The 12,387-nt window shown below is 40.9% G+C and overlaps 1 protein-coding gene across 2 annotated transcripts in view; it reads left to right on the forward strand.

Moving 5' to 3' along the window:
• The first annotated feature begins 7,014 nt into the window (after positions 1-7,014).
• The window catches only part of RNF180 (ring finger protein 180), a 64,616-nt gene continuing 59,243 nt past the window's right edge, over positions 7,015-12,387 (forward strand). The window contains exon 1 of one of the 2 annotated variants that reach the window (XM_015848797.2): positions 7,015-7,293. The gene's annotated coding sequence lies outside the window, so the exon portion shown is untranslated. The remainder of the gene's footprint in view (positions 7,294-12,387) is intronic. The other variant, XM_015848796.2, reaches the window with a different exon arrangement.

The following is a 12,387-nucleotide window of genomic DNA, read 5'->3' on the forward strand; positions in this document are numbered from 1 at the left end:
TAGGCTCCACAGTGCAGATCAGTTTGCCTTTTCCAGGCTGCGACACACGGCCAAGGCATAGGTATCCTGTGGCCAATTAGTATACTCCAACAATCCTCCTTCTTATTGCTTCCATTGGATGAGTCCCCTCCACTTTTGCTACCATTTGTTTCAGGGTACATTTAGATTTGAGAGACAAGGTGTCCCAGAACCAGAAGCAGTCAAGCTTTGCACTCACAGCAGTGGAGAAGAACTACAAGGGAAAAAAAAAAGGATCAATTAGCACCCCCCAGAGCTAAAAACAGTTTCCTGTGCATGTATAGTTCAAAAAAAGGTTTGTTCAAGTGTGGTAAGGCTAGAGCAGGGGCTCTCATTAATGCCAGTTTGAGGTTTCTGAAGAACTTTCAGTATTCTGGAATCTACAGCATGTCTCCCGTTTCTTCCCTTAAGGCGTCATATAGCAGTTAAGCAAGCTAAAAACTCCTAATCAAAGGTTCCAGACTCCTGAGTTCCAAAAGATATTATTACATATTAACAGTTCTGCTCCCAGCTTCAGCTGGATAGTTACCATTGCTGGTTCAGGGTGTATCAATCATCCAGATGTCTCTGATGCCTCAACCCAATCCAGATATCACTGTGTTTTTCACCTCTTCTATCACTGTCTAGGGATAATTACTGTAACATCAGAGTTTGTGCCTCCACAGCTGCATTTTCTGGAAGACAAGCCGTGGATTTACCGAATGTGATTTAAGCCTGCAGAGTGTTTAAGGTATGTCTCCCCATTAACTGCACCAGGCAATCAGGCCCTCCTCAAATTGATAGGTAATGGAGTCCACCATCTCCCTCAAGCCCTGGTTGTACATCAAATTCCTTCAGAGAGAGCCATAACCATTATCCTCAAGCAAGATGAGAGCTTCCTTTTTTATTTTCCACAGATCCCAGGTCTCCGCAATAAATTTTAATCACTTCTCCAATCCATCAATTATTACTATTTTCAACAAGTTTCCTCTGCAATTTGAACACCTGCTCCATGTCTGATATGTCCAGATTTCTTTTAAGCACACATAGCACGCATACACTGCTGCAGCCACAAACGTAAAAAAACAAAAACAAAAAACAAAAAAAACCCAAACAAACAAATCTGCAGATTTGCCATATCTGTAAGAGACAGTAGTTCCTTGGCATCGAAATCCTTAAGCTCATTCCTATGAACAACCCTTCTCTTGCTCCATTCCATTTGTTTAGTGGCTTGTGGTAGCAATAGCAATGGGAGGACAGTTGGACTACCTGATCTTGTCGGTCCTTTCCAAGCTTGTGATTCTATGATTCTAGGTTTCCCAGGGGACTGGAGTGGGGGGAAGGGGAAATACCAGGGGTTCTCAATCCAAGTCTCCTATATCACTACTACTCCAAATGTAACCATCCCAAGTTTCAGGGACCCACTCAGGGTTGGCAGTGTTTGTCCTCACTCATTGTCAAAATTACAAAACCATGACACTCATTTATCTCTGTGGCCTCCTTTCTTGGACCAGCATCTGTGCCAAGCTGCCATCTTTACAGCATACTGAGTTGCCAGTTTTGTATACTTTTCCTCCATTTCTTTCCTATGCTTTACTGTCTGCAGCAGAGCCTAACATAAAATGACCTCAGTGCATGCTGAGAGACAGCAAACCACCAAAAAGCAGAGAGAAGGAACATGCCAGCAGTGGATTTGATAGGCAGAGCCAGCAGGGCATTTCCTGCTTCAAAGTGTGATTTTCCTCTCTCTCCCACCACAGCCTCTCTCCTGCTTTTATTCTACCCAGGATCTGTGGGGGTTTTTCCACTTGCAGGCTGTACCTGCATGGTCATTGTGTGCAATGGAGCCCAGGTGAAACACCAGCTTGCAAAACAAGTCCTTGCAAAAACAAGATAAACTATCAAGGTCAGCTCTCTCTACAGTACGTCCCTTGAAACTGTCATAATACTTTGCTCCATCTCATTGTTGTTCTTCAGTTGTCGGTCACCTGTTGTAGGTCACCTGTTCTTCAGCCTGTAGGTCACCAGCACATCATTCTCCAAGTGTATAACATTGCGTGTTATGCACTTGAATCTCATACATTTTCCAGATCTCTAATACCCAAGTTCATCTACATTGCTCTTAATATGCTTTGCAAATTCTAGCTCAGTTGCAGTTTAAACATCTTTTATTCTTGCTCCATACTTACAGAAAGTAACTTTGTTGTTTCTATATTCAGTATTCTTTTATTTCTGTATTTCTTTTTTAACCTATTTCTTTTACTCATCCACTTAGTTCTAAAATCTTTTCAGTGATTATCCAGAATTATTTCTGCAAGTCTTTACCTTAATTGCTTAAATTACTACTCACTGATTTGAACAAATGTTACTTTAATTCCAGATGTCCTCTCCATTCAAATTCCTGTGCACTTCAGACTGGCTGAGATAAAGAAACTGCAATTTTGTTTCAGTTTCTTTAGCTTATGTAAGCTTCAAGCCAAATGCTATACTTGAAGAAATAGCTTTTTTGATCCTTCCATTTAATTTAAAATAAAATGATTTAATCAAAAAACTTGATCAAAATATATAATGGTAGATTTATCTGTAGCATCACTATTTTTTTTTTTTTACCCTTTTACTCAAACTAGATGTGAAAAAGCACAGAACCCTCTTGTAAGGGTTGTTAATGTATTTTTACATGTCTATTTAGTGTAAAACAATGAAATTAGTCATTTGAGGTTCCTGAAATTCACTTTCCTCCCCTTGTGGAGATATGTTCTCTTCCATCCCATAACAGTCCAGTAGATCATAAATTCTTTGAAGCTGGGATACCACAGAGTAAAAGACAGAATGCTTTTATCTGGTTAAGCTGTGCTCTCTCCCAAGTCACAGGAAATGTGCTGTGAACAAATAGGCTGTGGATAAAAGTGACCAAGGTCTATGTTCTCCATGAATATTTCACTTGTAGGAGTTAGTTCCTAACAGGTGACAAACAGTACACAAATTGTGTTGCTTCACCAGCAATAATAATTTGCACGGCTGAGGGAGTTGGGTTTGTTCAGCCTGGAGAAGAGAAGGTTGCGGGGTGACCTCATTGCAGCCTTTCAGTACCTGAAGGGAACTTACTCCCAGGAGGGGAGTAAACTCTTCGAAAGGGCTGATAATAGCAGGACACGGGGAAATGGTTTTAAGTTGAAGGAGGGAAGATTTAGGTTGGATGTTAGGGGGAAGTTCTTTACTAGAAGAGTGGTTAGGTCCTGGAACAGGCTGCCCAGTGAGGTTGTGGATGCCCCGTCCTTGGAGGTGTTCAAGACCAGGTTGGACGGGGCCCTGGGCAACCTGATCTAGTAAATGTGTATGTTTGGTGGCCCTGCTAGGCAGGGGGGTTGGAACTACATGATCCTTGAGGTCCCTTCCAACCTGGGTAATTCTGTGATTCTGTGATTCTGTGATTCTGTCACCTTCAAGGCATTTTCTTTTTCCCTACCTCAAGACAGCAGGATTCCTTGACTAGCAGGATTCTGAAGCACTGAGAAGATCCCTGCATCTAACACAGTTTTGGATTCCAGGGAACAAGTGAACAACAGGAAAGAAAGTGGCATCAAGAACTATACTATTAGATCTAGCTCTGACAGACTTACACACTTAAAAATTTTTATCTTAGTTCCAACATGTTCTGTGAGCACATACAGCAATTTTAGACTGACCTAGTTGTTCTCTGAGAAAAAGCAAATTCAAAGGATTTGTAAAAAGATGTATTTTCTGTAAAGGAATTAGATTTCACATAGGAGAACAATGAGCTTCATAGATCTGGTTTGGAAGCTTAACAGCAAATGTAAACCATTATCTCCAAGGGAAAGGGGGAGAAATGTCACTTGCTTTCTTGCAATTTATGTTATAATAGGAAAAAATCTTCAATGGTAAATCATATTGAACCAAGGGTGTGTTTTTGAAAGGAATATGAAATGCTAGATGATACACAGAATCCACAGAATGAAATGTTATGCTTTATCGTTATTGTAATGCCTAATGTCACTAGAGTTTTTTCAGAAATGAAACCTACTGTGAAGGAGTTTTGCTAACACAGTGCCTTTCAAATCTGCATTATGCTTGAGCTTAAAAACAGAACAATAACAAACAAAAAATGTTAATAACAACAATACATATCTTCCTGTGTTCAGTATCAAATTCCTGAAGTTCCATATAACAAATTCTGTTTCTTCACTCGTTTCTAATGATCTGTCTCTAGCCACTTCCTAAGATGCTTTCCTCCAGCACAAATGATAATTATGCAGGTCTTGGAGATGACCCTAGAATAATGTTTCAAAGGACCAGGGATTACTGGGTTAATGCCTAGGTTAGTCATTAGTTCAGCACTGAATATCTGGATAAAATGTAAGAAATTGGAGAATATGTACTTTGGTACAGAAAGAAACTCTACAAGAATGAAAATCTGGTTATATATTCTCTTAAGTGCAAAAAACTTCTTTTTTCTAATTTGTCACTGCTGCTGGCAAGGAGATAATATCTACTACAGGGTAGTAAGCTGCTGCACAAATCAGTGCCCAACTGCAATGTGCTTCAGTGTTCGCAGATTCACTCCATGCAGCCTTCACTAGCCTTTGTGCTATTCTATTTTTGTCTCAGACCAGTAGGTCAAAAACTGTCCCTGATTTCTATTTTACTGTTCATCAGCTTGATTCTGATAGACTGATACCCCACTATAGACCACCCAGATCACCATGGGATAGTAAAAAGCACTTCATATATATACACATTTCAGAACTAATTCTACCTACACCAGGCTGTTACATATACTAAAGCTACAGCACAAGTAATACCCATTCACCTACTTAGTGACCACTTTATCCTCTCTTATCTTGTGCAGGCCAGCTGTTCTGTCCTCATGCTGTAAGAGACAAAAACTACCTGTGAAACAACAAATAAGCTAACCATGCAGCTGAATGTCTTGCTCAATAAAATCAAAGATGCTGAACAAAAATTCTCAAAATATAACTTCGTAGAAGTACCATGGTTTTATCTTTCCTCATTTCATTCTGTTACATAAGTCATACACCACCTTTCATTTCTTTCCCTCAGTGCCTTCTTTACTGCTTTTTCTTCTGAAGCATTAGTTACCATAAGATTCCTGTAGTTAAAACCTACATCTTCATTAACAAGAATCAAATTAAATGACAACATTTCAAAAGATTAAAATCTCCTTGTTCTAATAATTTCAACATCCTTTTACCTCAGAATGGGAAGAGATAAATTAGCAGCTATTCATTTAAACCTGTCTTTTATGAACTCCACCCATTTTCCTGTTTTCCTTGCTCTGTGCGCTTTTAAAACACCTTGTAAACTACAACTAGTTGTTACAGATAACCAGCACTTTTCCTATAGTCCTTTCAGATATAAACTGAGCACATTGTAGCACACTGAGAATTACTTCAAAATAAGTGTATCCTTCTTCTACTGGGCAATCATGGCTGAGCACAGCCGAACTTATTTACTATAAGCATTTTATCTGTGAATGTCTTTATGTAGACCTTCTCAACCAGGTCTACCTAAAGGGGGAAAAAAAAAGAAAAGAAAAAAGAAAAGAAGAGGAAACAATTAATATATCCCACCAAACTGCATAATTACTAAGAAGACCTAGGCAGTGGTATTCTCGGCAAATAAATAAATAAATATCTCACCAATAAAGTAGGAAAATAGGCAATCATAGGCCAGGATAAGTTCGGTTGTAGTTTTGTCTTTACTTTAACATACACATCAACAGAACTTCGTATAGCTGGAAATGAATAAACCTATGCCATGTCCTGAAAAACAGATTAATTTCATTTGTTACCTTGTAGTCTGCAAGAGCAACAGGATAGCAAAGAGCAAAACTTAGTAGTATCATAACACAGAATCACAGAATGGCTGAGGATTGGGATCAACTGGTAAACCCCAAGCTCAAGAAGGGACACTCTGAGCAGGCTGCCAAGGATCATATCCAGGCAGCTTATGACTGTCTCCAAGAAAGGCACCTCTGTGCCTGCTGATGTTCAAGATGGTGTCTTTAATAATGTGCTTTAACTTTTTGTTAGCCCTGAGCTGGTCAGGCAGTTGAAATGGCCTGCTAGTTTTACTCAATGGTTTTTGTAAGTCCCCTCTATCTCAACTATTCTGTTTGGACGACCTGTGGTCAACCAGTGAAGAAGTGTTTCCTGATGCTCTGACAAAGACTCCTATGTTCCTCCTGTGTCCAGTTTATGCCTATTGCTTCCTCATGTCATAGGACTTCACAGAAAAGAGCGTGGCTTCACCCTTTTGCATCCTGTGGTGCACACACTGATAAGATCCCCTCTACGCCTCTCTTTCTTCAGGCTACACAGTACCAGCTCTCTCAGCCCCTCCTTACAGCAGATGTACTCCAGACCCTTCACCATCTTCAAGGCCTTTTGTTGGATGCTTTCCACAGTGTCCATGACACTCTTGTACTGGGGAACACAGAACTGGACACAGCAATCCAGGTGTGGCCTAAATAGAGGAGAAGGATCACCTCCCTCAGTCATTTAGCAGCGTTTCTCTTAATGAAGCCCACAGTGCTGTAAGCCTCCTTGCTGCATGGGCATATTGCTGACCCATGTTTAACCTGGTGTCTACCAGGAGCCCCAGGCCCTTTTCTGCAGAGCTCTTTTCCATTTGGATGCCCCCAGCGCATCCTCATGCCTGGACTGTTCCTCCCAGATACACAACTTGCATTTCTTTCTTGAACTGCATGGGGTTCCTAACAGCCCACCATTCCAGCCTGTCAAGGTCCCCTCTGATGACAGCAGGGTCCTCTGGTGCATTCCTCATAGTTTTGTGTCTAAGTTTTCTCCCAGCAGCCCTAAGTATTTTTGTGGTTTTGTCACTGTTCCTTCTTTTTTATTATTATTTTTTAATTTTTTTAATTGAAAAGTTTTAATCTATCCCTCCTTAATCCACTCCCGCGTCTCACCTCTGCCACACCCAGCCGCCGGCACACCCCACCCCGGCTCCCCCCCCTGCCCGGCAGCAGACAGCGGTCGTACCACCCTCAGGCCTCCTCGCTGTGCCGCCCCTCAGCCCGCCGCCTGCTGCCGGCACCCCGCGGGGAGGGCTCGGGGCAGAGCCCCTGGGTGACCGCGGCGGGCAGGGCGGGCCGGGCACCGTGCTGCCTGAGCGCTTTCCGCAGCCGTTTGTCTCTTGTCTCTTCCCGTTCTCGTGAGCAGCTGCTGCTGCGCAGCCCGTTCTCCGCCCGCCTCGGCGGCGTCGCCTCCTCATCGCAACCTCGAGCAGCGCGGCCCGGTAAGCGGAGCGGGGCACGGGGAGGGGCAGCGCCGTCGGCCCGTAGGCCCAGCCGGGGCGCGCTACGGAGCGGAGACCTGCACGGAGACCTCGGCGTGCTGCCCGCCCCGAGGGGAGCCGGAGAGCGGCGGCGGGAGCCCCGACTTCTCTTCAGAGTTTACTTAGCGGTGCCGCCGCCTGACAGCGCCCGCAAGGCGCGGGAGTGGGGCCCAGCGCACGGGGCGGCTGCCGTCCTCCGGCCCCGCTTCGAGGCGGTCGGTGCCCGGCTGGGGCCTGGAGGGAGCGCCGGGGACGTGAGCTGGCGGCTGGGCTGGGCTGGGACGCTCGGTTAGCCGCGGCTGTGGCCCGGTGACTGATGGAGGGAAGCGGGTGTGCCTCCACAGCGTGCGTTACTGACGGCTCAGAGCTTTATTTTTTGCGGCAGCCGGTGTTCGTACATACAGAAACATTAAACAGTCCTGGAACAGTCAGTCGGATTTCACGCACGAAGAAATTTACGTGCCAGTCCCTGGTTTTTCACTGACCCATTTTGTCTGTTGTGTCAAAGCAATTTAAACACTCCGTGCTCTTTTGATGTACCCTGTAGATTCATAGACTTCAGCAGCAGGATCTTTTAGGAAATTAAATAGGACATTTCAAGTGGGACATTCCTTCCTATCTTTAAGTTTGACTGCCTTTTAATTTACTACTCTAGCTGGAATGGGAGTATTATTGCGCACTGGCACCCGCTCATCAGCAGTGGACCGTGACATGGGGCTGAGCACACAACAGCTGCACTGGTGGAGCAGTTTGCAGTCCCACAGGAGGGACGTACATATCAGCTCACACACATGTTGCTGTTCTGCCCTGTCAGCCTGAACATAATTTTCTTTCTCCCCTTATAACATTTATTTTTTGAGAAATGCAGGTTAAGTGTCCTTTTACAAAAGTCTTTTAAAGGAAAACGCTTTGGGGGTTGCAGCCTAGCAGTGAGTTTTCATGAGTGCTTGAGCTCCTTCTGGGATTGTTTTCCTGTTCAGCAAAGTGTTGGTCCCTCCCTTTTCAGGAACAGGAATTTCTGGTGCATACACTTGTTGGCCTACACAATTCATCTTGCTTCTGACTCTCTACCTCAAAGCTTCCATGCATCTACTATTTTTTCAAGACACTCTGTCACTAATGCTCAGTTAATGTGCCCTAATTCCTTGCTGCAACCTAATTGTTTTTGTCATCTTCATGGCTACAGTATCCTGACGGGGTCACAGGTGAACAAAAATCATTGAGAACCACTTTTCTGTACTTGAGGGCAAACCTAATTGAAGAGGTATGCTAGGTCAGGCTTTCAACAGAAATATGTTTTTATGTTTAGTCTTTTGCACATTTGAGAATCTCTTGGGGGTCTTTACTTCATGCTTTGTAGCAATATTTTTGAGAGCAGAGGACCAAAGCTGAAAAATTTACAGAGTTTGCATTGTAAAAGAAACTTGGATAAAATATCTAAGAGGTTAGCCTTATAGTTAACCTACTTATAAGTAGGTTATAACCTACTTATGAGAGGTTGCCAGTAGGGAAAGCATCCCATTCAAGGAATAGTGAGTAAACAGGAAGTTGATTAGCAATATTTTCTCAGTGTATTTGCTGCTTCATCCTTCACATGATTCCTTTTGCTTTCTTCACAATAGTGCCACTAGCTTTCTGTGTTGTTGCTCATAGATTTCCCAGATGGATAGCAGAAGGGAAGAAATATTTCTGTTGCTTTTTCTTCACTTAACGAACTGGTGGGCATGTATGAACCTGAAAATCTTGAGGAACTCACACAGAGATGGCACCTGAAAATTATTTACCAGTTATTCACTGCAGTAATTGTTTAGTTTTCTGGTGTGTCTTGTTTACAAAGAAATCTAGTGAATATTATGTTGTTTTCCGCCCTAAGAAGACATTGTCCTTACCTTTTCTTCCTCATTGGAATTTGTCTGGTCAACTCAGTACTGGTAGCACTTCATTTTGAGTTCTGTAGACAGTTTAGAACACAGCTGTGTAAGAATAGAAGACCCTTTTTAAAGAGTTCACAGGATTGTAGTGACAGGTGGGGATCTAAAAAGTGTGATCCATGTGGAGAAAGTTAAAGAATTGATTTTATTTTAACCCAAAGACAAGTCTGAAGGGAAGCTTTAAACTGTAAAATGTTCCTGTGTGGAAAGAAGAAAAGACATTTTGTCCTCTGAATTCATAGCAAATACAGGAATGAGTAAGGTTTAAATTGCATGAAAATTCAGATTAGACATAGGAGAAAAGTTATAAGAATGGAAGACAACAAAGTAATGAAATAGTTAGGGAAGGCTGTTAAGTCTCCAGCAGAAGCCTTTTAAGAGAAGGTTAGAATAATGTTTTTAGGGAGTACAGAATCTCTGACTTGTCTTTACATTGTCATCATTACTGAAAGGTGAAACAAGATGGGAACAAGGTGCCTTGTAACAATTTTAAAGGTAAACCATGAGAAATAATATATATAATATATATAAAAGATATATATAAAATAATATATATTGCAGTGTATCCAGAACTCTGTGGTTAAACTGCTTTTGATTAATAAAATCACTTCTGAACCCTGTGTGCATTTATTTTATTTTTTTTTTTAAATTCCATTTTAATTTGTTTCCAAATCAAAATAGAAATGAATGCTTGTTGTAAAAATTGTGTTTCATCTGTTGTTTTCTTAAGTGGAGTGTCTAGAAACCTCTGCAATGTGTTAGTCTAATCTGTAGCATTTCTTCCGCCCTCTGCAAGATCTGCTAAGAGGGACATACATGTAAGATTTTAGTAGTGTCACAGGAACTTTTCTTTTTAAACTCTGTGAGGCCAGAGAAACACTTTATCCACTGTATTACTGTTCTTAAAAGTATTGGAATTTCAATGTTGGTGGGTTTTTTCATCTAGCCAGCATTCTTGGTCACACTTTGCAACCTGTGGTATGCAGATTATTATATCTGTAGTATATTATATGTTCATTTATTTTTAAATAAAGGTATAGACCTAAGCAAATACCTGTAGTGTTTAACAAGAAAACAAAACCTTGCTAGGCAGTATTCAAGTAAACTGAATGTTTACATTGCCTTGAATATGACACTTTCATTAGGCAACCTTTCTTTAAACGACTGGAGCATTGTCTTTTAAATGCAGCAACTACATTTATCCAGCACCTGTTGTCTGTTCAGAGCTCTGTCACTAATTGTTTCATTCCCCACTGCAGCAAGTATTACCACCTTCGACTGAAGCAAGTTTTGATCAGATGACAAAAAAGTTTTTTTTTCTAGTTAGTAAAAAGGGAATAGGCTAAATACAGAGACTTAAGTATATACAGTTTAGATACACAGATACAGTATATATATCTGTACAAGACAGATATCACTAACTGCAGTTTCAGGGATGTGTCTTTAGTAAAAGATGATATGGCTGTACCTGAAACTCTCATTTGAGCTAGCCTTGTGCAAATTGTTTTTCAGGCTTTAATGGGTCTTAGATTGGAGGTTCCTGCAGAGCTGTTGTAAGACTAAATTAATTTTAGGAGTGCTATGAAACTGCCAAGAACAGATTAATTACAGCAGCTTTAAGGTGTTTGAGTGGTGCTCCCTTGTAAGTTGGTGATCATTCCTCCAAAGTCCAGTATCACAGTTTTCACTGCAAATTGGTACATGCTTCCTGTAAAATCTTATAGAACCTGAATTTGTTATTTTTTTAAATGTTAGTCCCTTTCACAATATTTCACAGACTGAAGTTAGTAAGAAGAAGTTGAGATTCTGCTTCAGGCATTTGAATAATCAAAGTTTTGTCACAAACAGAATGCACTTTCCAGTGTAAATTCTGCCTTTTCTGTAAGTGTCTCTTCTGTAATCTTTTGTTTGGCCCTCTAAATGTACATTAACTACTTCCATTCATTTATCTAGAGAAGAAGATAAATGGAATCTTCATAAAATTTTATCTTAATTTATTATGATGTTGAAAAAACAGATTTAATGTTTGTCTTGATTTCACTTTCTTAGTTTGGATCTGGTTACTAAATGCTGTGTATACACTTGAGTTAGTGTTATGTAGGAACATGATGTTTTAGTTCTTCCTTGTTAAACCATATTCAGTCTCCATACAAATTTAGAAAATGTAGGAAATTTGCAGAAAAAAAGAACCTCAGATATAAATGGAAAACAATGAATATTGTGTGTTTGTTTCCTAGTCTTCTGTTCATTGAGAAAACAAGGCAGTAAAAGATGAGGCAGAAGTAGAGAAGATGCAAAGACCTACGTGGCTCAGTAAGCCACATGTTGCTATAAAGGCAACAAATGTTGATGACCTCAGAGCAAAAAATACACTAAAATAAAGTTGAAAGAACAGCACAATGAGCACAATGAGACATTTGGACTGTGGAGAGATCAGTGTTTATTTTATTACTAGTTTTAGATTTTGCACCACAGCTTCCCTTATGGGAAGGACTGCTCAGTTTAGCAGTGTAAGTAGGCATAGTTGTAGCATAGTTTTCCAGTTGACTGTGTATGTGTAAAAGGTCTTTTGCTTTTCTTCCATGTAGCTAGCACAAAGGGGTAAAACAGAAGCAGGAAGAAAGAGGAAAACAGTTGGAGAAAGCATGGCAGGCAGAAAACACCAGAGAAATATTGTAGCGTAGCAAGGCATAGAGAGAAAAATATTTGCCTGTCTTAATTTAAGTCTTAAGTTTGTTTTACAAGGAAGTTGATTTAGGTCTGTGAAAAGCTTGGTTGTACCAGTAGCACTGACTGTCTTACAGAACATTATGAAAGAGAGCAAGCATTTTCAGTAAACAGCCTTTGTTTTTATACAGTGTTTTTCATCCATTAACTTTTTTTATGTGGCGTCATATAAATGATGTGTATATGTGTGTATTAGATGTGTAGGGCAACAGTGACTTGTTTCTGTGGGTGTGTTTTGGGAAACAGTGTGATGTGGAAGAGGAGATTGTAGTTGGGAAGGCAGAAGTTCTCTCATCTCTTCTGTAAGCGCTGAGGTTTATTTTTGAGACTTCAGGATTTTTCTTTTCCAGTTCTGTATGCAACCTGGAAATTAGAATTGAGACGATAAGAAAATTGT

This window comes from Coturnix japonica, chromosome Z (genome assembly GCF_001577835.2).
Source record: "Coturnix japonica isolate 7356 chromosome Z, Coturnix japonica 2.1, whole genome shotgun sequence".
Taxonomy (NCBI): domain Eukaryota; kingdom Metazoa; phylum Chordata; class Aves; order Galliformes; family Phasianidae; genus Coturnix; species Coturnix japonica.